We start from the raw sequence: 25,971 nt of genomic DNA on the forward strand, positions 1-25,971 counted from the left end.
ACAGAGTTGTCATCTGGAATGTGCAGCCTGAAAGGGTAATGAAAGAAAATTCAATAATAACTTTTAAAACAGAATTGGATAAGGAATTGAAAAGGAGAAATTTGCAGGGCGATGGTGAAAGAGTGGGACCAGCCTCTATTACAAATACAAGGGGCTGAATGAACTCCTGTGATGGATGATTCTATGATTTTATTTACAGGTCTAGCAATGCAACCAAAAAAAACCTTGAAATGTTTCAACAAGACAATCAGATTCACTGTACAGGTTACAGTGTCTCAAGCCCGGCTGCCCAAAATCTGGAGTTGCCTGAAACCTGGGCGTTTTTAGAATGCGCCGTGCATCAATTTTAATTGAGTAAAGAATAATGTAACTTTAGTGAACAATTTGGCTAGGTGCTGCACTGGGGCGGGTGGTGCCAGACTAGTTACCCGCATGTGCACTGCTCGATTCTCGCGCTCCGACAGACCCTTGACCCCACTCGACCCAACTTGACCTGACTCAAAATCTGGCCCGAACCAAGGTTGCCGGTTTTGAGATATTGTACTGTAATATGAAAAGTGAACTTTAACGGTCTCAAGTTGAAGGGGAAAGGTCAGGTGTGAAGGTTACAGCAAACATCAGGGTCCTGACAAGAGGACTAAAGAGGAACTGTTGATAAGTGCAGCAGAAGATGGTAAATATGAAAAGAATTTCTTCCAATTGCAGAATAGCAAGTGGATGGTCTTAGAGGATGCTAATGGGTTCAAGCTGAGGATGAGCAGAGAATAGTTGATATATTCCCTGAATGCCTCCTTGAAGTAGTCACCAGGGAACATTAAAATAACTTGCTGTGCTGTGTCAAGATTAATTGCTGTAGACATGAGAGAGTCAATATTGAGTGTCTTTGCCTGGTGTTAATGAGATGGTGCCTCAAGATGCTGTCAATGCCCTAACTGCCCCATTAACACTAACTAACTAGTGCCATTTTAAAAGGGCCCACCAGTGGATATTTAAAACAGGTACCGGATTCTGGCAATAGACCAATATGGAAACTGGGGCCCCATGGCAGAAATAAGACTTTGAATGCCATTTTAGGTCCGAACTGGTCATGCCCCGTGCAGTGTTCACTCTGATCAGTTCCAGAGGTGATGTAAAAGACCCCAAAAAGCCAAGCCTTGAATTATTGAATAACCTGGGCTAACTCTGGATCTCCACCCTCCATGATTTGCCCTCGCCTCCATGTCCACATAGGACCTTAGCTCATTGGCAGCAAGTTCCAGGCTTCAATCTAATAAACTGAGTGGAACTGCCTGGAGACCAGAGCATCAAAATCAAAACCAGAATTCACCACTGGAGCAAATAGCAGATGAGTGTATTCCATGGTCCTCCACCCAGTACTTAACATCTACCTAAAGAAATTTGACATCAATGACATTGAGATCTTAGGAGACTTCTAATGCTCCAAATCATACAATGGATTATAATTTCCCAGCATATTAACTTAATTTCCATAGGAAGGAAAGGGATAAATCTAACCCCGTTAACCAAAAGCTCATCAATTTAATATTAAAGCAAAATATTGCGGATGCTCGAAATCTGAAACAAGTTCTGAGCTTGCCGCATTCCGTTCTCTCAGGTCCAACCCTGACTTTGTTATAAACCTGCTGACAAGGGTGGTGCTGTTGTTGTCTGGTGTACTGACCTCTACCCCACAGAGGCTGAGCGCCAACTCTCAGACGCTTCCTCCTACCTCCCCCGGACCATGACCCTACCGCCGAACATCAAGCCATTGTTTCCAGGACTGTCACTGACCTCATCTCCTCTGGAGATCTTCCCTCCACAGCTTCCAACCTCAGTCTCCCAACCTCAGACAGCCTGCTTCTACCTCTTTCTCAAATTCCGCAAACAGGACTGTCCCAGTAGACCGATCATGTTAGTCTGTTCCTGCCCCACAGAACTAATTTCTCACTATCTTGACCTCATTTTCTCTCCCCTTGTCCAGTCTCTTCCCACCTACATCCACGATTCCTTTGAAGCTCTACGTCATATCAACAATTTCCAGTTCCCAGGCCCTAACCACCTCCTCTTCACCATGGATGTCCAATCCCTCTACACCTCCATCCCCCACCAGGATGGTCTGAGGGCTCTCTGCTTCTTCCTTGAACAGAGGCCCGAACAATCCCCATCCACCACCACTCCCCTCCGCCTGGCTGAACTTGTTCTCTCACTGAACAATTTCTCCTTAAACTTGTCTCACTTCCTCCAAATAAGAGATGTGGCTATGGGTACCCACATGGGCCCCAGTTATGCCTGTCATTTTATGGGGCATGTGGAACATTTCTTGTTCCAGTCCAACTAAGGCCCCTTCCCACAACTCTTTTTTGGTACATCGCTGACTGTTTCGGTGCCGCTTCATGTTCTCGTCTAGACATGGGAAAATTTGTCAATTTTGCTTCCAATTTCCACCCCTCTATCACCTTCACATGGTTCATCTCCGACACTTCCCTTCCCTTCCTTGACCTCTCTGTCTCCATTTCTGGTGTGAGACTGTCCACCAATATTCATTACAAGCCCATCGACTCCCACAGCTACCTCGATTACAGTTCCTCACACCCAGCTTCCTGTAAGGACTCCATCCCATTCTCTCAGTTCCTTCACCTCTGTTGCATCTGTTCCGATGATGCTGCATTCCCAAATGACGCTTCTGACATGTCTTCCTTCTTCCTTAACCGAAGTTTCCCACCCACTGTGGTTGACGGGGCCCTCAACCGTGTCTGACCCATCTCCCGCACCTCCGCCTTCACACCTTCCTCTCCCTCCCAGAACCATGATAGGGTCCCCCTTGTCCTCACTTTTCACCCCACTAGTGTCCACATTCAAAGAATCATCCTCTGCCATTTCCGCCAACTCCAGCATGATGCCACCACCAAACACATCTTCCCTTCACCCCCCCGTCGGCATTCTGTAGGGATCGTTCCCTCCGGGACACCCTGGTCCACTCCTCCATCACCCCCTACACCTCAATCCCCTCCCACAGCACCTTCCCATGCAATTGTAGAAGGTGCAACACCTGCCCCTTTACCTCCTCCCTCCTCACCATCCAAGGGCCCAAACATTCCTTTCAGGTGAAGCAGCGCTTCATTTGCACTTCCCTCAATTCGCTGCTTCCAGTGTGGTCTCCTCTACATTGGAGAGACCAAACGCAGACTGGGTGACTGATTTGCAGAACACCTTTGGTCTGTCCGCAAGTATGACCCAGACCTTCCTGTCACTTGCCATTTCAATACACCATCCTGCTCTCATGCCCACATGTCCATCCTTGGCCTGCTGCATTGTTCCAGTGAAGCTCAACGCAAACTGGAGGAACAGCGCCTCATCTTCCAATTAGGCACTTTACAGCCTTCCAGACTTAACATTGAGTTCAACAGCTTCAGATCATGAACTCTCTCCTCCATCCTCACCCCTTTTTTTATCCCCTTTTTTCAATATTCATTTTTATTTTACTTTTTTATCCTCTTATTTTTATTTATTTTCATTTTTATTCATTGTTTTATCCCCATCTTTTATCCTATTTTCAATTTTTTTCCCACCAGTGCCCCATGTCCCCTCCCTACCCCCACTAGGGCCATCTGTCACTTGTTCATGTTGTTCTTTCCACAGTGCTTACCCTTGTCCTGCTATTATCACATTCTGCTTTCTGACCTTAATGCCACCATCAGCACCTCCTTTAACCAGCACCACTATCATTAACACCCCTTTGTCCTTTTGTCCAATCTCTCCTTTGCCTCCACCTATCGCTGGCCTTCTATCCAGCTTCACCTGCCCCACTCCTGTCAAACAGTATAAATTTCATCACATTTTTATTTCTCTTTAGCTCTGAAGAATACTCAAATGGACTCGAAATGATAAATCATCAGTTTAACATCAATAACTGGGGACATAATGGAATCAGGAATAGGGACCAAACTTGAAAACTATCTGAAAATAGACATTTACACAGCTTCAGAAAGTGACTATACCAGCTGATGAGACTCCTTGACTTTTTGATGAAAGGAACACCAAACGGACAGCAGCAAACCAGTTAATGTAGCTTAGTGCTACTTAGATTTCCAAAAAAGATTTGGACAAGTTTCCTCATGCATGTCTGGTGCTGAGGTTGAAAGTAAAAGCAGTAAGATGTGATGTTCAATCATTGAGTATATTCAAGGCAGAAATTGATAGATTTTTGGAAGCTAAGAGGATTAAGGGGTTAAGGGTTGTGGGGATAGTGCTGTAAAATGAAAGTAGATGATCAACCATGATCTTATTGAATAGTGGAGCAGGCTCGAAGGGCCAAATGGCCTACTCCTGCTCCTATTTCTTTCGCTCTTGTGTAATGAATTGGCTGAATGGGACAAAGTAACAGACATTTTTTCAGGGTGGATGGACGGACTGAGTGAAGTGCCCAGGATTTGATGCTGGGCCTTAGTATCAAAGGATTGAGTTTGAAGGAAAGATGGAGAAGCTGTGACTCCTCATGACTTATAAAGAGATGTTGGAAGGGATCTTACATAAAGTATAGCAGAAACCGAAATGTACAGGAAAGGTTCATCCAGAAGGTGGATATCAATATTACAGTCTGCCAGGACAGGAGGGGGTTTTGGGTATTTATGGACAGATTTCAGATTTCTTCATATACAATGAAAACAAAGAAAATACTTGCATTTATATAGCATTCAACAAGACCTCAGGCTGTCTCAAAGGCAATGAAGTAATTTTGAAGTGTAGTCACTGTTATAACATAGGACACCCGGCAGCCAGTTTGTACATAGCAAACTCCCACAAACAACAATTTGGTGATGATCAGGTCATCTGTTTTTGTGATGTTGGTTGAGGGATAAATATTAGTCTAGATACCAGGGATAACTCCCCTGAGCGAAATGTCAACCTTAATTTTCGTGCTCATGTTTCTGGAGTGGGACTTGAACCCCAAATTGTCCAAAACAGATGTAAGAAGGCTGCCTATTGAGTCATTACTAGCACCGAGTGATCACTTGGGGTAGTTTTCACCAGGGGTGGGCAGGCTCCAGTAAAGGCAGAAACCTTAAGGACCAATGCTGCATCAGAATGGGGTATGTGGAGTAGGGTGTGGTTGTTAACACTTCCACTTTTATTCTGGGAGCCCACATGATTCGTATGAAAATTTAAAGGGCCGGATTGGACATGTGAAGCTCATGTAAATGCGTGGCGGGGGAGGGTTTCCATTGAAGGATCCCCATCAGGTGGTAGTTCAGCAGGTGCATGCGGGCTATAAAATAGCTATCCGTATGAGCAGGGAGGCTCCGTCCGTATGAGCAGGGAGGCTCCGTCCGTATGACCAGGGAGGCTCCATCCGGACGAGCAGTGAGGCTCCGTCCGGACGAGCAGTGAGGCTCTGCATCCCATCACTCCCCCTTCACTAAGATCTATTGTCCTGGGAACCTCACCCACACCGACCATGACCACACCATTATGTCAAAGACAACATGTCTGAGCAAAGACATGGACCTTTCAGGTTTCATGGTTCAGGGATGCCTCCGTGCAGCCTCTCCTCCAGTCCGTCAGGGAATGGGGGAGGTGGTCTTCCCAATCGATGGTAACAGGAGACATTCCCACCTGCTCAACGTGGCCTGGGCAGAGATAGTAGAGGAGATTAGCAACTGTGGGGTCCACCCAAGATCATGGGCACTGGGCCAGAAAAGGATCAATGACCTCCTTTGATCCACCTGGATAGGTGGCACAGTGGAGTGGGATTGTCTCTCAGGTAGGCATTAGGCTAGACTAGGCAGGTGAATGCATGATCAACCTCACGACCCCATAGCCAAAGCGTGTGACAGTTTGGCTTGAGTGAGCGATTGCACACAAACTAACAGATCAGGCCAGTATGCGATGGGGATGTGTGCAGGCAAATAAGTCAACTGGCATTTGTTAAGTCACTAAATCTCCACTTTCCCCTGAAGGACAAGTGGGCCACTGTTGCTGGGTCAAAATGCTGGAACTCCCTTCCTAACAGCACTGTGGGAGTAGCTACACCACATAGACTGCAGCAGTTCAAGAAGGCAGCTCACCACCACCTTCTCAGGGGCAATTGTGGATGGGCAATAAATGCTGGCTCGGCCAGCGAAGCCCACATCCCGTGAAAACATATAAAAACAAGACCCATAGCTAGAAAGAAAGAGCGAGGATGGGCAGAGACGTACTCGATCTCAAGGTCCTCACCCCTGTTGAGGATGAAGACCTCCACGTTGCTAATGATGAGGCTGGAGTAGCAAGGCAGCAGAGTGAGAATGCGCCCAGCTGGTGCTGCCATAATGAACTCTCAGGGCCATGTGAAGGATTGTACAGAGCTCAGGAACTCTGTGGAACCTCAGTATGTTTCTCTCTGTTCTCCTTTACAGGTGTCCACAATCCAGACTTCAGCCACTGGAAACTGAAGACTCCACCCCTGGGCACGATGACCCCAGTGGCCCAGAGGATGCACCGTCACCTGCCTCTCTCGCACCCTCCACCCTCTCAGCTACACCCATCAGGCTGTGGAGCAGCAGAGTTTCGAATCGGGGCCACATTCTGGTGAGCACAGCACAGGCACATGCCAGCAACTAAGGGAGGCTGTGACAGCCAAGGTCCCAGACACGCGGAGGACTGTTGTGGATCAGGCTCCCACTGAGCCTCAGGTCGATGAGGGACCTCTGATTGCAGACCCTACTGGAAATGCAACAGAGGTTAGGGGAACATATGACAGAGATGCCAGGGGTTGTGCGTGGCTTTGTGTTGAGTATTGAGGAGTCCATGCGTGGCATGAATTCTGCTATGTCTCAGTGAGTGCATTGTTTCCTCCATGGAGAGATTGGTGGTCACCATTGGAGAGTCAGGTTGAGGAGATGATCCATATGCATTCTAACCTGCACTTCGTCAATCTAGCCATTGGCTCCATACAGCAGTGCCTACATAGGAGGAGGACAAGGCACATTTACCTCCTCCAGGTGCCCCTTATCCTCAGGGAGTCAGTGAGGTGCCATTACACACCCAAAGGGAAGAAGAGTGCATTCCAGTTGCCCCGGGGGCATCCTCTTAGGACACCCCCGGGGTGAGCAGCCTCTCATCTTCCCTCTGCCAATGACCTCATTGCCTCCAGTAGGCAGGGCCGGGAATGTTGCCCATGCGCCATGCAGGACACCCCCAGTAAGACAGAGCCCTTCAAAGCTCCCACAGCTCCAGCGGAGGCAGGCTAAAGTCATCGCAGACAATGGGACATTAAACTCAGCACCCTCCTCCTCCACCTCAGCTGGTGATGTTAGGTTCACATGAGATGTCGTGGTGAGAAAAGAAAATTTAAGAGTTTAGGAGAGCACAAATGTGGCATGAGGCTTTATGAAATCCACTTTGTCACATGTAAGTATTGCACAATATATTGTTTCCACTTTATTCATGTGTGCATCATTTTCCTTTTTAGGGACTTGAATAGTCAGAGACCTAACTATATTGGCATGCCTCATGGATTGCTGCAGGAGAAGGTTAGACATCTCCTTTATTGTTTCAAAGACAATGGTGTTGTGTGTTTGAGGTCAGTCTTTATTTAACGATCATCTGTGTCTGTTACTTATGGGTTTGTCTCGGGACTCGTTGGATTCTTACTCTAAAGAGATTTTGTTGGAGGCAATGGTCTTTCATTCAAATTAACTTCATTTTATCATTCACTACTTATAAGGTTATAGAACATCAGGACATAGCTAGCTACAGCTACTCTCTGAGATGCTTCTCAGTCACCTTTTCTCAGTGACTGACATCACTGTGACATAATCCCTTACACACGTGCTCAGTAGCTATTATTAGAGTTAACCATTTATGCTGCATCTCCCCCTCCCCACCCCCCACCAATCTTTATCCCCATATTATTATAAGATCATAAGAAATAAGAACAGGAGTAGATCATTCGGCCCCTCGAGCCTGCTCCACCATTCAATAAGATCATGGCTGATCTTGTGTTTCGATTTCCACATTCCCATCTAACCCCAATAACCTTTGATTCCCTTGCCTACCAAGAATTTATCTACCTCTGCCTTAAAAATTCTCAATGATCCCGTCTCCACCACCTTCTGAGGCAGAGAGTTCCAAGTCGCACAACCCTCTGAGAGAAAAAATTTCTCCTCATCTCTGTCCTAAAAGGGCAACCCCTAATTTTAAAACAGTGCCCCTTAGTTCTGGACTCACCCACAAGAGGAAACATCCTATCCACATCCACCTTGTCAAGGCTGCTCAGGATCTTATATACTCCAATCAGATCACCCCTCACTCTTCTAAACTCCAACAGAAACAAGCCCAAACTGTCCTACCTTTCCTCATAAGACAACCCACTCATTCCAGGTATCAATCTAGTAAATCTCCTTTGAACCGCCTCCAATGCATTTACATCTTCTTTAAATAAGGAGACCAAAACTGCACACGGTTTTCGAGGTGCGATCTCACCATAATTGAAGCATAACATCCTTATTTTTATGTTCAATGTGTCGAGCAGTTAAGGTCATGAAGACTTCAACTTTCTCTATGAAGATATTGTCTTCCTGAATTGGGTAGTTGGTGGGTACCTTGACAGAGTGTCAGCCATAATCTGATAATTACTCTGCACATACTCTGGGTAGCATCATAACACGTAAGTCTAAATCGTAATCTCTAGATCCTGGGTACCATCTTCATGATTTTTATTATATTCAACAAGGTTACCAGCGGCTAATGGTCAATTTCAATCTTAAACTGTGGGTCCAGGGCATAATCAGAGAATTTTTCATGCCCAAATTGCAGCGAGGGCTCCTTTTCCTATGACAGCACAGCATTGTTCAGTCTCGCTTAAGGGTCCGGATACATAGTAGACAGGTCTTCTTCTCCCATCAGTTTGGGTCTGGAATAGCACTGCTCCCAGCCCTGTTGAAGATGCCATGTCAATCATTGGGAGTTCAGGATCGTAGTGGTTTAGGACCTCTGAAGATGTTAGCATCATTTTAATTTGTTCAAACCACTGCTGCTGATGCTCTGTGCAGCACCACACTTGGTCCTGTCGTAAAAGTGGTCTGAGGGGTTCATTTAAGTGGGCAAAGTGAGGTAGGAATTTACCGAGTTGGTTGACCATGCCCATAAAGCTTTGTAGTTGGTGATGTTCCTGGAGTGGGAATTCCTTTATAGCTTTCACCTCCTGTGAGTCTGTAATGATTACAGTTGCCTGTATAATATGATCTGGGAACTTTATCATTGAGTATCAAGCCAGCATCTTGCAGTGTTCGTAAGACTTCTCTGACTCATTTGTCATGTTCTTTCTTCATTGAACCATGGATCAAAATGTTGCCCATGTGGCATACAATTCTCTCCATGCCCTCCAAAATGTTGGACATTGTCCTTTGGAACATTTCCAGGGTGGATGTGATGCCGAACGGCAGACAGTTAAAATAGTAACATCCAAAGGACATTATGCAAGTGGTTAGGGGTTTTGACTCCTGATCCAGTGGTAACTGCCAGAATTCACTATTGGTGTCGAGTTTGGAGAAGATTGCATTTTTTGTGAGCTTGGCCAAATTTTCATCTACTGCCGCCATTGGATGTATTTCTCATTCCACCACCTTGTTCAGGTGTATCAGGTCAATGCAGGTTCGAATGGAGCCATTAGGCTTTGGGACTGGTACAATACCAGAGCAGCACCTGGTTGGTTTAGTGACTGGCAAAATTACCCCTTGGTGTATCATTGCCTCTATCTGCATCCTGACTCTTTTCAGAAGTGGATATGGGACCTTCCTTGGTGTGAATAGACAAATGGTCTTGATCATGATGTGGTACACAAGCCTTTGAAGAGTGTGGGGAATTCCCTTCTAAATTCACTTCTGTTTGTTGATTGACTTCACCAACTTTAATGAGCAGGTTCAGATCTATACAAGCTTTTCTGCCCAACAAGGAGCATTCTTGACTCTGAATAATGTGTAACATTTCAGGAATTTTCCTATCTTGTACTCCAGGCCAGAATTTTCCAGCCCCTCCCACTGGCGGGATCTTCCAGTCCCGCTGAAGTGAGTGGATGTTTAAATGGCTCGCCACATTTGCAGCGCCCCACTACCCACCACAACAGGCCCGGAAAATTCCATCCTTAGTATTGCATCAAACTGATCTTGAACGTTTAGCTTAAATTCCTCCTGGATCTTGGATTTGAATAGAGGAAGGCTGCAGGGTTATTTTGTTCAACCATGAACCTCCATAAGATAAAACTGAGACTTCAGCTCGTCTGTCCAATTTGAATTCAGTGGGATGTCCATTGACCTCAGTGTTAGCACTTCAATATTGGCTTTTATTTCCCTGGGAGCAGCCAAGGTGAAAATATCGACTGTTGCACTCTGCCATGAAATTGCTACCAAATCGGTGTGGTTGCAAGTCTTGCTGCAGAATCCAGCAGATTCGGTGACTGCTTCCCGGGACATCCTTAGGCTTCCCTGGAATTGGCTCTTGAATGTCTGGAGGTGGTTTGTCTGCACCCTGAAGATACGCTGCCATGCCAATGACTTTATCCATCCCTGGATATCTGCCCCCTGACCTCCCTCCTCCTCTGGTGCTGCCTGCTATTGGCCTTGTGGTCTCAATCATGCAGGCTGCTTGGCACCACATCCACAAACATTCACTCCCTCCACCACCGACACACAGTGGCAGCAGTGTGTACCATCTACAAGATGCACTGCAGGAATTCACCAAGGCTCCTTCAACAGCACCTTCCAAACCCACGACCACTACCACCTAGGCGGACAAGGGCAGAGACATGTCGGAACACCACCACCTGGAAGCTCCCCTCCAAGTCACTCACCATCTTGACTTGGAAATATATCGCTGTTCCTTCACTGTCACTGGGTCAAAATCCTGGAACTCCTTCCTAACAGCACTGCAAGTGTATCTACATCACATGGACTGCAGCAGTTCAAGAAGGCAGCTCACCACCACCTTCTCAAGGGCAACTAGGGATGGGAAATAAATACTGGCCCAGCCAGCGAAGCCCACATCCCGTGAAGGAATGAAAAAAACTCAGACCGCAAGGCCAACAGCAGGCAGCACCAGAGGAGTTGTTGAATCCATTCCTTCTGCTCCCAAGGTTGTGGGAATATTGGGTGTATGAGATTCTGTAGGTATTCCACCAGGTGAACTCTGTGAAAAAGACAAACAGTGATATGAGAACTTGTGTATCCCTGGGTTTTGTCCAAACAGCAGCAGTGAGATTTTCTACTCCTCCCATTGTCCACCTACCCCACATTGACCTCCTCCCATTTGGATCTGCACGCCTGGCGACTGCAAGGGAGATTTGAAAATGGCCAGCTACAGTGTGCAAACAACCCATCACTTTGCACCCCATGACCCTCCACCAGTCCCCCTATGGCACCAATCTCCCTGCCCACCCCTGCCCATATCCCCTCTGCCAGCCAGCACCGAGTTTGACACACATGTGGACAGCACTGGCCCCACTATTTAGACAACTCATTTTTAAAAATTTATTCTTCTATGGGATGTGGGCTAGCATTTGTTTTCCATTCCTAATTGCCCTTGAGCTAAATGGCTTACTGGGCCATTTCAGAGGGCAGTTAAGAGTCAACCACATTGCTGTGGATCTGGAATTACATGCAGGCCCGACCAGGTAAGGATAGCAGATTTTCTGTGAACCAAATGGGTTTTTATAACAACCAATGATAGTTCCATGCTCACCATTACCAAGACTTGTTTTCAATTCCAGCTTTTATTGTGGAATTTAAGTTCCACTAGTTGCCAGGCTGGGATTTTAACCCGTGTCCCCAGAGTATTAGCCTGGGCCTCTGGATTACTAATCCAGTGACATTGCCACTTTGCTTCTATCTCCCCTAGAATTTTTTTCTGTACACTGACTGGATTCCCCCGCACCCCCCTCCACCCAACCTCAATCACACCCTTCCCACCAAGCACTTCCATGGCCTGGCCTCACCCTGTGTCCACTCAGAGCCCTCTTCCACTCCTCCCTGCCCCGATCCCAGTCTTTTTCCTCCCTCGGAGGTCTCTTCCATTCCTTTGTGCCCCCGCCTAAACCCCCTACCCACCCTTCCTCTGACTTGCCTTTACTGGTTCCGATGCCCATCCAAGCTGCCATTCTCCTGTCCCCCTCTCTTGTATCATAAATTCAACAAAGAAAACCGTTGACCTCAGAAACAACTGCACAAATTTGACTAGTGTATGGCACCTTTAGATGAATGTGAACTGGGTGCCATGAAGTGCAGGTGTGCCATTGACTTTATCTTGAAGGTAGGAATTAATTTCAAAAAGTTTTAATATGAGTATTCGTGGCATGCGAATGTAGTACAAGTAGGAGCCCACCAGGGGGAGGTGTGAGGTCCGATCCGCCACCACCACATCAGTGACTTAATCTCTGCATCTCAACCCACTGTCAGGATTTCAACATTTACCTCCCACCTGATGAACTCAGCCTGCCTGCCCTGATTTCCTCCACTAGAGTCTTCATTAAGTTGCGTCCAGGCAGTGGGTACACACAGAGAGAGCTGAGAAGTTATGTCTCTTTTTTAGTAAAAATGTTCTTTTGACCAGGAGGAGTAGGAGCTCCCCTCTGCCCCCACACAAAAACCTAGAACCACAGGCTTTGGACTTGATCTCCTAACTGCTCCTCCAACCTGTCCTTCCCTTCCCTGAATCATTCATGGCTAATTGAGGAAGTTAAAGGTAGCGTCAAATTGAAATAAAAAGCATACAATTCTGAGAAGATCAATAGCAGGTCAGACAATTGGACAGAATGTAAAATCCAGCAAAGAAAGACTAAAAGAATAATAAAGAAGGAGAAATTCGAGTAAACTAGGAAAGCTAGCTAGAAATATAAAAACAAATAGCGAGAGTTTCTGCAGGTATTTAAAAAGGAAAAGAGTAAGAAAAGTGAGCATTGGTCCTCTAGAGAGTGAGTCTGGGGAATTAATAATGGATAATAAGGAAATGGCAAACGAATTGAACAATTTTCTTGTGTTTATCTTCACTGTAGAGCAGGCTTGTCTAACTGGTGGCTTGTGGCCCATGGATCCAAACCCATGGAGTTCAATAGCCAGTAAGACAGACCAATAAGTTCAAAATGCAGCTAACTGAAATTCAAGATTTTGCAAGGGGCTACTCCTCCAATCACAGGCTGTTCCTTTGCTGCATTTGCTGCTGATACTTCAACAGTGACCCTATGACTAACAAATGAGGAAGAGAAACAGCCTCAGGTTGGAGGAGCAGCAAACACCGGTGGCGGTGAGTGTGCTGAGGTCTGCCAAAGTCCAGGGAGTGGAGCCCGGGGAGTGAAGGTAAAGCGAGGCTGGAGCCCGGGGAGAGAAGGTAAAGTGAGGCTGGATCCCAGGGAGAGAAGTTAAGTTGGGGCTGGAGCCCGGGAAGTGAATGTAAAGTGAGGCTGGAGCCCAGGCAGCTAAAGTATGGTGGGCCAGGCCCAGACAGGGTGAAGTTTTGGTGAGTCCAGAGAGCCCCAGAGAGTGAGTGAGTGGGTTGGGAATGAGGAAGTGAGTGTGTGTGTGTGTGTGTGTGTGTGTGTGTGTTGAATTGAGAGAGTGAGTGTGAGGGAGTGAGTGAGTGACTGACTGTCTGCCTTACTCCCAGCCTCGGATTTCTCACTCACTCAGAGCACCACACACTAACACAGACACACACCCACTCACAGCGGGTAATGGTGAGAGAGTGAGCTGGACACACATAGTCTGACCCCCTCACACACTGCTCATTTTTATTAATTACTATTTTTAACTTAACAATTTATTGTTGTGTCAAACCATATCTTTCCAAAATTTGCTCATCAGCCTTTTGAGTGAGAAAAAAATGCAAATGTGTCCCGCCGAGCGAATAGGCTGGAGAAGCCTGCTGTAGAGGAGAGAAATAATATTCCAGAAATAATTGTAAAGCAGGAGCTGAAAGGCAGGGAGGAACTTCAAACAATTACAATCACCAGGGAAAAGATACTGACAAAATTATTAGAACTAAAGGCTATGAATAACAAGTGCCCAGGTCCTGATAGGCTTCATCCTAGCCTTAAAAGAAGTGGCTGCTGAGATAATAGGTGCATTGGTTTTAATTTTACAAAATTCCCTAGATTCTGAGAAGGTCCCATCAGATTGGAAAATAACAGATGTGACTCCTGTATTCACAGAATCACAGCGCAGAAGAGGCCCTTCGGCCCATCGAGTCTGCACCGACACGTGAGAAACACCTGACCTACCTACCTAATCATATTTACCAGCACTTGGCCCATAGCCTTGAATGTTATGATGTACCAAGTGCTCATCCAGGTACTTTTTAAAGGATGTGAGGCAATCCGCCTCCACCACCCTCCCAGGCAGTGCACTCCAGACTGTCACCACCCTCTGGGTAAAAACATTTTTCCTCACATCCCCCCTAAACCTCCTGCCCCTCAACTTGAACTTGTGTCCCTCATGACTGACCTTTCAACTAAGGGGAACAGCTGCTCCCTATCCACCCTGTCCATGCCCCTCATAATCTTGTACACCTCCATCAGGTCGCCCCTCAGTCTTCTCTGCTCCAACGAAAACAACCCAAGTCCATTCAACCTCTCTTCATAACTTAAATGTTTCATCCCAGGCAACATCCTGGTGAATCTCCTCTGCACCCCCTCCAGTGCAATCACATCCTTCCTATAATGTGGCGACCAGAACTGCACACAGTACTCCAGCTATGGCCTCACCAAGGTTCTATACAACTCCAACATGACCTCCCTACTTTTGTAATCTATGTCTCGATTGATAAAAGCAAGTGTTCCATATGCCTTTTTCACCACCACACTAACATGCCCTTCTGCCTTCAGAGATTTATGGACATACGTGCCAAAGTCCCTTTGTTCTTCAGAACTTCCTTGTGCCATGCCGTTCATTGAATACTTCCTTGTCAAATTACTCCTTCCAAAGTGTATCACCTCACACTTTTCAAGATTAAATTCCATCTTCCTCTTATCCGCCCATTTGACCATTTGGCCAATACCTATTCAAGAAAGGAGGGAGAGAGAAAGCAGGAAACTCAGGCCAGTTAGCTTAACATCTGTCATAGGGGAAATTATTAAGGAGATTATAGCAGGGCACTTGAAAATTGTCCTCATTGTGAGCAATCTGAGCTAACATTTTTAACTGTGAGTCAGCTTGCTGGGCCGCTGCCAAGGAAGATATATTTATCACCTCCTTAGGGTCTTCTAGACTCCCGAGAAAGGTTTCAGATAACCAGACCGGAGGCTCTTCTGTCTGCAGTGCCACTTCAGCTTCCCCTGTTGAAGCTCGTCAGGTCATAGACCAGGTTACCACACAGTCAGGGAAAATGCCCAGCACTTCCCCTTGCAGCTGTCTGGTCTCCTTAACCTCAACAGGCTTCCCTGAGACCACTGGGGATGCTATTACCTTTGATCCCACCAGGTCATTGCAAGTCGATCCCGTCCACAGGTAAACTGGGGGCGACTCCCAAGGTCACAGGCCCTGATACAAGGTCACACTCCAGGTGGACCCGGTATAGGGGAATGGGCATGTACTCTGCTTCAATCCCCTTTACCAGCACCTTGGCACTTACTGCACTCTCTGGTGGAAGGTCATGCTTTTTCCCAGCAGCAGAGTCTGGCTGGTCCCTGTATCCCTCAATATTACCACAGTCTTACTCGCCTCACCCTGAGGAAATGTGGCCACCTTTCCTTCAGATACAAAATCCCGGTAAGCCCCAGGGATTCGGATTAATCTCATTCACACTCTCAGGAGTTGCCCCCACGGGGATTCGCAGCAGCAGTCAGAGCCATAGCCTGGTTTGCTATGCTCTCTGGCTGAGCCCATTCTCTGCAAGGGGTGTACGTGCCCTGATAAGCCCCCCTGGTTTTTCTGGTAGCCTCCAGCAGTTGGCCCGGAGGTGCCCTACCTTCCGGCAGTCAAAACATAGACTCCTTGGCTTCACTTTTCATCTCAGCACCACCCTTTCTGTCCTGAGGAGAGCCCCCAGCATTTTCCCCTCTCCCATGGATGCTCAGTTTCCTGTCACTCTCCCCCCCTCTATCCTTCCCTGTTGATTGGGGGTGACTAGGGGAGGGTCTCTTCTGGAACAAGGGTTTGTGAATTAACTCATAATTATTGGCCAGTGTGGCTGCCTGCCTGACCCTTGTGACACCCTGTTCCTCAAGGTGTGTTCTTATTGGAGGTTTTACACGCTCCCAGAAGAATTATTTCACTGAGGTTTTCATAAGTGGCTTCTGTTTTAAGTTCCCCTACCCACTGGTCAGAGCAAGTTGTTTCAGCCTTTCAAATTCCAGGTATGTCTGGTCAGGCTGTTTCCTGAGGGTAGGGAATTTCTGACGGTATGCCCCTGGCACTAGCTGGTACACACACAAAATAGCCCTTTTTACTGCCTCATAGTCAGTGACACTTTCCTCAGCCAGGAGGGAGTAAACCTCATGAGCCTTCCCTGAAAGCTTACTCTGCAGTAATAGGGATCACAGTTGGACTGGCCACTTTAACTGCTGTGCTAACTGCTTGAAAGATATAAAAAAGGCTTCCACCTCTGCTTCAGCAAACCTAGGGATTAGATGAGCAAACTGAGATGCCTCAATCCTTAAGTCTAAGCTAATGGTGTCTTCAAGGGACCCAGTGAGATGCCTGCTCCTCACTTGAAGCTGTTTTTGTTGGAACTTCCTTTCCTCTCCTGAAATTCTCTCTCTTCCCTTCACACCCTTTCCTGAAATTCCCTTTCCTTTTTTCTCTCCTGAAATTCTAATTTTGCTTCTCCAATTTTAATCTCTCTACTGCTATGCTATCAGTTTCATCGTCCTGAATTTCCATCTGCAGACCATTGGCCGCCCCTTTTAAAATTTCAGGTTTTCTGGCTTTTGGCCGAACTTCTAATCCTAAACATCTCGCCAACTCTTTTAACTGTTTGAGGGACAGAACTTTTAGATCCTCAAAAGTAACTGTTTCTGGTTCTGCTAGAAAGGTACTGCCACCAAAGGTGGACATTTTAACACTTCAAGAAAGCTGTTTTGCAGTTTCTAAAAAATTGATTTCAAAAGGACAATTTACTTTCCCCACTCTAATTTGTTTGTTTTGTCTGTGGGAAAAAAATATTCCAGACTCCGAGCCCCCAATTTGTTCAAACCCTGGACGAGCACTCCAATTTGTTACGACCCACCCAGGGGTGATGTTCCCCCAATTGTTGATCTAGACAAGACCGCTCGCTTTGTCACCGTCTGCCTGGGACACCTCCGAGTTGTTATGCCCCAGGTGAGGAGAGATGAACTGGCTCCCTGTCTTCCTTCAGCCCCACCCCCCAACTTCTCTTGGTTACAACAAGATTTAATCTAAAAAGGATCCCTTTCGCAAATACCCTTTTTCCCCAGACCCAATCGTTCTGGTTTTGAAGGAGCCAATTTGCTCAGACTTTTGTAAGTTAAAGATAAGATTAAGTTGATTGACTACTAAAGGCAAGAAAGGATAAAATGCATGCATGTATGTCCATACAGGTTAAAATTAAGAATTTAGCTTGAAGTAAGTGAATATATATATATGTATGTATACAGAAAAAGGTATACAGAACAGTCCTTGACTCATGGGGAGTAAGTGATTGAGCGTTGCAGCCCATGCGATTCGAGATTCCAGTAGAACTGACCCCGGTAAATGAATAGTTGGTTTCAAGGTTCCAGTAGAATTCAATTTGGTTGAGAGGGAGAGAGATCAGGATACCTGCAAAATGGTGATTTGTAGGGATACTGTGTGTGACTGTTACTTCTGAGTCAAACATACAGCACTTGCTCTCTCTCAGAACACCCACCAAGAGACAGACACCGGGGCAGCTTTTGAGTTCACTTTTAACCCCTTCTTTGTATATTCCATTGTATATTCCAAGTGGGAAGCAAATTCACAAATCTGCCTGGGCATTGCTCACAGGATTTCTTGATGAGATGATACTCGTCTCCTATTATGTCCCATTGTCCCTACCGAAGGGAGCAATTAGCTTCCGGATGTCTTTAGAAGTACCTTGTCTAGCAACAAGGTAGGGTTCCATTACCTCTTAGGGAGTTATCCTGTAGCATTCCAGCCAGTGGCTTGTATGTGTTTTAAAACTCAGGTCTTATTTTTTAAAGTGCAATATTTCCAGATGCAATTTGGTATTTTTTCTTTCATTATCATGACAGTAGACAAAGAGGAACCTGTATATGTGGTATACGTGGATTTCCAAAAGCATTTGACAAGGTGTCATATCAAAGGCTACTACACAAAATAACAGCTCACAATGTAGGGGGTAACATATTAGCATGGATAGAGGATTGGTTAGCTAACAGAAAGCAAAGAGTAGGCATAAATGGGTCACTTTCAGGTTGTTCGAGTGCCACAGGGATCAGTGCTCAACTATTGCGAACTCAACCAGTTACAATCTTTTTCAATGACTTGGATGAAAGGACCAAATATATATTTGTTAAATTTGCTGATGACACGAAGATAGGTAGGAAAGTATGTTGTGAAGAGAACATAAGGAGTCTGCAAACAGATATAGATAGGTTAAGTGAATGGACAATAATTTGGCAAATGGAGCATAATGTGGGAAAATGTGGGCCTGAACCTTCAGCTTACATGCAAGCATGCTTGGCGGGACTGGAAGCGGATGTGAAATCAGCTCCCGCTCGCAATTGGCACCTGAAAGCGATTATGCGCTGGCTGGCCAATTAATAGCCGGCCAGCGCAAAACCCATGCTGAGAGAGGGCCAGCGCTGGGAGGTGGGTAGATGGCGGGTGCCTGAATGTGTGCAGCTGTAGGTGGGGAGTTTGAGAGCAGCTGCATGAAGGCTTATATGAGTGAAGGAACTGTGGGAAAGAACTTTTGTCAACTTTAAAGAGACAGCAACAACTGAGGTCAGAAAGTGAGCAGGAAAGTTTGCCAAGGACATTCCAATATCCTCACAGCTGGAAGCTATGCCAAACGGAGTGGAAATGGCTGAAGCCAAACAGGCCCCCAGCTTCTCGGAGGCTGCCTGTGGGTCCTATTGGAGGCTGTGAGCAATTGATGGGAGATATTGCTGCCGCCAGGTGAAAGAGGAGGCCTCTACACCTAATGAAGAGGGCTTGGTCAGAGCTGGCATCTCTAGTCAGAGGCTATGGGTAGTCTGAAGGACCTGGATGCAGAGTCGGGAGAGGGTCAATGACTTCCGCCACTTTGTGAGGGTGAGATTTTAGATCCCATGTAACCTTGAAGAAATCTTTGTGTGTGCCTGCACTTGTTGGGGCTCTCGGTTGTCAAGCCCCGAGCTTAGGTTGCTACATCTTCCTGTGCCCTTAAAGACTGCATGTGAGTAGACAGGATGGCAGGCATGTATGGAGGGAGGAGGATATGCTGGCCACCTAAAGCAGTGACTTTGGAAAGGAGGATGGAATGTTCCAGCATTTAGAGGGGGAGCCATGAAAGCACTGTTGTCCTTACAGGAGAAGAGAAGTCACAATGCCCAGGAGCGAAGACAAACTGATGGTGGGTCCTGAATCTGACGTTGCAAACTCTAGTGGTGAAGCGGAACCTGGAAATGGCATGCGAGCCTGGAATGACATCTACTGGTCACAAAGAGAGAGGGGTTTCAGAGGAGGGTAAGAGTCCAGTGGACAAAGAAGAGATTGGGGAACGCTATGAGAAAATGTAGGGTAGCGATTGTAAGACTGACAGGTGAAATCCATTAATCCCTTATGCTCATCCATTCAGAAGTCATTGATTAGCCAGATTTCCAATTTGAGAAGCTAACAGAATGCATGTACTCTGATTTGTAAATGCTGATGGAGACTTAAATATGTTTTCCAACCCTCAGATGGACCACCCTCCAGACCACAGACTGACCCGGAAGACCCTCCATCAACATCGGAGGATGATATCCATCCATGTCACATCCTCTCCCTGCACCTTGCACTGCCTCAGTTACAGGGACTTAGATACAGGGACTTCGGTGGGCTTGAGAGGTCTGGAACAGACAGTAGGACACACTGGGGAAGGCACGTCACACTCACTTGAGGAGCTGCCAGAGGCAGAGAGTCCCCAAGGCTCTGACAATTGGAGGATTGTTGGAGACCGGAACGATGCTGGACCCCAGGCAGATGATGAGCCTCTGGACTCGTCCATTAGGCAGCAAATGCTGGAGTCTAGCAAGATATGTATGAAGATCTGGCAAAGATCCCTGAGCATCTGTGCACCATGCTCTCTGTCTTGAAGGAGTCCATGTGGAGCATGAGCGCTGCGTTGATCCTCAGCTCTGAACGCACAGCTTCTACCACTGAGAGAGTGGCAGCTCCTGGAACTCAATCAGGGGTTTCTGGGGCTTTGTTCAGAGCTTGCTCAGCAGGTCACTGCCAATGTGAGAGATGGGTGAGGCACATAGTGACTCTGCTAGCTGCTCGTCCAGCGATGGTGAGCAGGGAAGTTCAAGCAATCCTCATGTTGGTGAATGATCAGAAGCTCGGCGTCTGGGGGCTCCTCTCAGGGCGTTCCTGATGATGGCAGCATCTCCTCCACCCCTCTGCCAGTGCCTGCCACATCCGAGGAGACCATGACAACTGAGGAGTGCCCAACCACGGCGCTGGACTCTCCCGCCCAGAGGGGACCCTCACAGGCTTTGCCGACCAGAGGACGATTGCCAAGATCATCAAGGCTGAAGGGGGCATCAGAGTCAGCAGGCTGCCCCAAATCCAGCTGCCAGCGATGGGGAAGCACCTAGATGTGGCACTCATAAGTGGTTTGTTAAATCACTATAATCACAGAAGGGCATTTACGGGTGAAATCTTTCTCATCGTCACTTGCCTCATGTTGTATATAGCTTTCACACATCACTATTAAAATGCGACATCAACTCAAATGACCTTATCATGCTTTATGTGATAGTGAGAGTGCAATTCTGTAATTCATCAATTGGGCTGGATAGTGTATTTCGGAAGGAGGGACAAGACATGATGGTGCCAGGAGGGCCCCATCAGCCCCGAGCGATTAGGTGATTGACTGTTTATAAAGCTTTGGAATCCTGACTTTGCAGGGCTACTCGAAAGCCCTTTGAATCAAGGCCTCCCTGGTCTCCCTGGCTCCCAGGAGCAGCCTCACTGCTGGATCATCTTCATGGCCCTGCGGCTGAGCAGGTTCTTCCTCAGAGCCAGCGCTAGATTCTTCCTCTGCAGCTTCTGGAAACACATCATTTTCTTCATCCTCCATCTGCTCTCCCCTTGAGAGAGCCAGATTCTGAAGGGTGCAGCACACAGCCACAACCAGGGACACGCGTTCTGGAGGTTATTTCAGAGATCCTCCTGAGTGGCCCAGACAGTGAAACCACATTTTCAGGAGGCTTATTGTCCTCTCAATGATGAACCTAGTGGAGGCATGGCTCCAGTTGTACCCCTCCTATGCAGGCATCCTGATTGATGTCATTAGCCACCTTTTGAGAGGATATCCCAGCAGCAGCTATCCAAGCATTCAGGGACTGTGAACAGCCTTGGCACCTGGGAATGACGTGGAATATATGACTCATGGCAGCTCCCACAATATCTGGCACAAACCTGCAAGATCTCATGTTGATGATCTCACACTAACTGGACTTTCAGAGAGTGGAGCCCTTTGATTCACAAAGGTCCCTGGCTCTCCCAAAGGTGGCTTAATGGGCACATGTATACAATCAATGGCATCCTGAATCCTTGGAAAGCCTGCTATAGGTACAAAACACCTGTCTCACTCCAACTGTCTCTCCTCATCTGTCTTACAATGAATAACGGTATTTACCCTTCGGAACAGTGCATCTGTCACCAGTTTGATGCAACCGTGCACTGTGAATTGTGACACTCCACACAGATCTCCAACAGATCTCCACACAGATCTCCAACAGATCTCCCTGGAATGAACCTGAGGCGTAAAAATTAAGGGCAGCTGTGAGCTTCAGCGCCACTGGCATTGGGTGCTCACCTACCAAGTTGGAAGCTATCTTGGGTCCTATCAAATCACATATTGAGGTCAGTGTCTCCCTTAAGAGGCAGAACCTTCTTCCGCACTGGATCTCGGTCAACTCCAGATAGCCGGATCCCAGCCTGTGGGCTCTTCCAGCAGGGTATTGCTGCCTTCTCCTGCCCCTTCCCCCTTGCAACGCTTGCTGGGGCCTTCAACCCTTGTGCCTCTGTCTTGAGGGCATATTCTGTGATGCTATCTGCGGCCAACTGGCCCCCTCTCCCTCCTTGCCCTCTCCTCCTCCATCTGAGGAAGTCCCTCCAGCAGAGTAAACTACACCCATCTCAAATCAAAGTTATGAAGGGCTTGTCTACAGAAAGCCTCTGCAATGATTTAAGACTCCTAAAATAATGTAAATAAACAGGATGCTTCACTAAATAATCAGTAATGCACAGACTCGCAGCTCAATTTGAAACTTCAACCTCCTCACCTGTCTGTTCCTTCTGGCCCTTATATCCCACCCTGGAACCAGAAAGTTGAAGAAATGTGAATCCTGCCTGCCTGATTTGCCCGTGCACCAAGCGTAAAATTGCACCGGCCTCTCAAAATTCGGGACAATTGGGTCTTTAATGGCCTATAGGCCCTTTAATTAACAGCAGGTGCGCTTCTGATCTTTGTGTGCCTACCAACTCTAATCTCATGAGGCGAGACCTCCTCCTGATGTCATCACGCGCCATTTAGCGCTGAGCGGGTACTCCCGTGTGCCCGCATGGGCCAGGAAAATTTCTGGCCGTGAACTTGTCCACTTTGGCAGGAAGAATAGGAAAACAACATATTATTTAAATGGAGAGAGATTGCAGAACTCTGAGGTACAGAGGGATCTGTGTGTCCTGGTACATGAATCGCAAAATATTAGTATGCAGATACAGCAAGTGTTTAAGAAGAAATGGAATGTTGTCATTTATTGTGAGGGGAATGGAATATAAAAGTAGGGATGTTTTGCTACAGTTGTACAGGGCATTGGTGAGACCACATCTGGCGTACTGTGTACAATTTTGGTCTCCTTATTTAAAAAAAGGACATACAGGTACCGGACCCCTTACCTGTGAAGCTTGGTATTGGATGTATGCCAGATATGGGGATTTTCCAGATTTTAAGTCCTGGTGAGGGCGGATTAGAATAACAATCAGTTAAAACTTAACACCGGGCTGATTTCTCACCAAACTGGACCCAGTTGAAGGGACTTGAGGAAGGAAGGGAATGGGTGACCAACAGGCAGTCCAAGAGAAACAGGCAGGTAGTTCAGGAGTCCCCTGGGGTCCCGCTCGTAAATCGGTATTCCATTTTGGAGGCTGATGAGGGCATTGGTTCCTCCAGGGAGTGCAGACAGAACAAAGCTTCTGGCACCACAAGCAGCCTGTCTGTACAGGAGGGGAGCAAGAGAGGAAGAGCAATAGTAATAGGGGATTTTAAAGTCAGGGGAACAAATAGGTTCTACAGTGGCCGTCAAAGTGACTCCAGGATGGTATGTTGCCTCCCTGGTGCCAGGGTCTGGGATGTCAATGAACGGCTGCAGGGCATCCTGAAGGGGGAGGGTGATAAAGCAGAGTTCATGGTACATGTTGGTACCAGTGACATAGATAGAAAGAGGGATGAGGTCTTGCATCAAGAATTAAGGGAGTTAGGCAGCAGACTAAAAAACAAGACCTCTCGGGTTGTAATCTCTGGATTACTCCCAGTACCACGTGCTAGCAAGCTCAGAAATAGGAGAATAGCACAGATGAATACGTGGCTTAAGAGTTGGTGCAGGAAGGAGGGTTTTAGATTCCTGGATCACTGGGATCATTTCTGGGGAAGGTGGGACCTGTACAAGCGGGACGGTCTACATCTGAACCAGGGCGGGACTAACATCCTTGCGGGCGGATTTGCTAGTGCTGTTGGGAGGAGTTTAAACTAATTCGGCAGGGGGAGGGGACACAGAATGTTAGCAGAATAGGGACACATCATAATACAGTAAAACAATCAAGTCAGAGGGAGTACAGCTGTAATAAGCTTCAAGGGAGTAAGGCAAGGCTGGATGGCCTCTACTTTAATGCCAGGAGTATTACAGGTAAAACGGATGAGTTAAGGGTGAGGATTGACACGTGGAATTGTGATATAGTAGCCACCACTGAGACATGGTTGAGGAAGGGGCAGGATTGGCAGCTCAACATTCCAGGATATAAAATCTTCTAGCAAGACAGGGGAGGTGGTAAAAGAGGAGGAGGCATTGCATTATTAGTTAAAGAGTCAGTTACTGCAGTAAGGAGAGATGATATCTTGGAAGGGACTTTGAATGAAGCTTTGTGGGGAGAGCTTAGGAATAAAAAAGGGGCATTGTTAGGTGTTTATTATAGACCCCCAGATAGTCAGCAGGAAATTGAGGAGCAATTATGTGCACAATTTGTGGAGGTGTGTAAAAACAATAACAATAGGGTAATTATATTAGGTGATTTCAACTTTCCCAACATTAATTGGGATAGACATAGTGTTAAGGGCTTGGATGGAGTGGATTTCTTGAAATGTGTGCAGGAGAACTTTTTAGGTCAATATGTAAAGGGTCCAACAAAGGACAGCACAGTGCTGGACCTAATTCTGGGGAATGAAGCCAGACAGGTGCCTGAGGTGGTAGTGGGGGAGCATTTTAGTGATAGCGACCACAATATGGTACAATTTAAGCTTGTTATGGGCAAAAAAATGTTTTGGATTGGGGGAGAGTGGATTTTAGTAAAATAAGGCAGGATCTGGCCAAGGTAGATTGGGAACAGCTACTTATGGGAAAATCTACAAAGGAGCATACAAAGGGGGCATACAAAAAGGAAATGGGGAGGGTACAGGCTCAACATAGAGATAAAAACAAAAAACTGCAGATGCTGGAAATCCAAAACAAAAACAGAATTACCTGGAAAAACTCAGCAGGTCTGGCAGCATCGGCGGAGAACAAAAGAGTTGATGTTTCGAGTCCTCATGACCCTTCCACAGAACTCTTTTCTTCTCCGCCGATGCTGCCAGATCTGCTGAGTTTTTCCAGGTAATTCTGTTTTTGTTACAGGCTCAACATGTTCCCTCCAGGGTGATAGGAAGGAGTAACAAGCCCAGAGAACCATGGATGACCAGAGATATTCAGGATACGATGAGAAGGAAAAGAGAGGCTTTTAGCAGGTACAAGGGGAGGAAATCAGCAGAGGCATTAGTGGAGTACAGAAAGTGCAGGGTGGAACTTAAGAAAGCAATTAGGAGTGCAAAGTGGGTTTATGAGAGAGCTCTGGCTTGTAAAAGTAGGGAAAATCCCAAGATGTTCTATAAGTATGTCAGTGGGAAGAGGATTTTCAGGGAAAGAGAATGGCCCATTAGGGACCAAGGGGGCAATCTATGGGAGGAGCCAGAGGACATCGGTAGAGTGTTGAACGAATACTTCAAATCCATCCTCACCTAAGAGAATGAGAATGAAGGTATCGAACTCAGGGAGAGAGACTGCGAGGTTCTTGAGCAAATTGATATAGGAAGTGACAGGGTATTGGAGGCGTTGGGAGACTTAAAAGTGGACAAATCTCCAGGTCCGGATGATTTGTGTTCCAGACTGCTGAGGGAGGCAAGGGAGGAGACTGCAGGGGCTCTGACCCAAATTTTTAATTCCTCCCTGGCCAAGGGGTAGGTGCCAGAGGACTGGAGAACAGCAAATGTGGTTCCGATATTTAAGAAGGGTTGTAGAGATAAGCCAGGGAACTAGAGGCCAGTGAGTCTCACGTCAGTGGTAGGGAAACTATTGAAGAAAATTCTGAAGGAGAGAATCTATCTCCAATTGGAGAGGCAAGGTTTGATCAGAGATAGTCAGCATGGCTTTGTCAGAGGGAGATCATGCCTAACAAATTTGATTGAATTTTTTGAGGAGGTGACCAGGTGTGTAGATGAGGTTAGTGCAGTTGATGTAGTTTATATGGATTTCAGCAAAGCCTTTGAGAAGGTCCCATATGGGAGACA

The sequence above is a fragment of the Carcharodon carcharias genome, chromosome 19 (genome assembly GCF_017639515.1).
Source record: "Carcharodon carcharias isolate sCarCar2 chromosome 19, sCarCar2.pri, whole genome shotgun sequence".
Classification (NCBI taxonomy): domain Eukaryota; kingdom Metazoa; phylum Chordata; class Chondrichthyes; order Lamniformes; family Lamnidae; genus Carcharodon; species Carcharodon carcharias.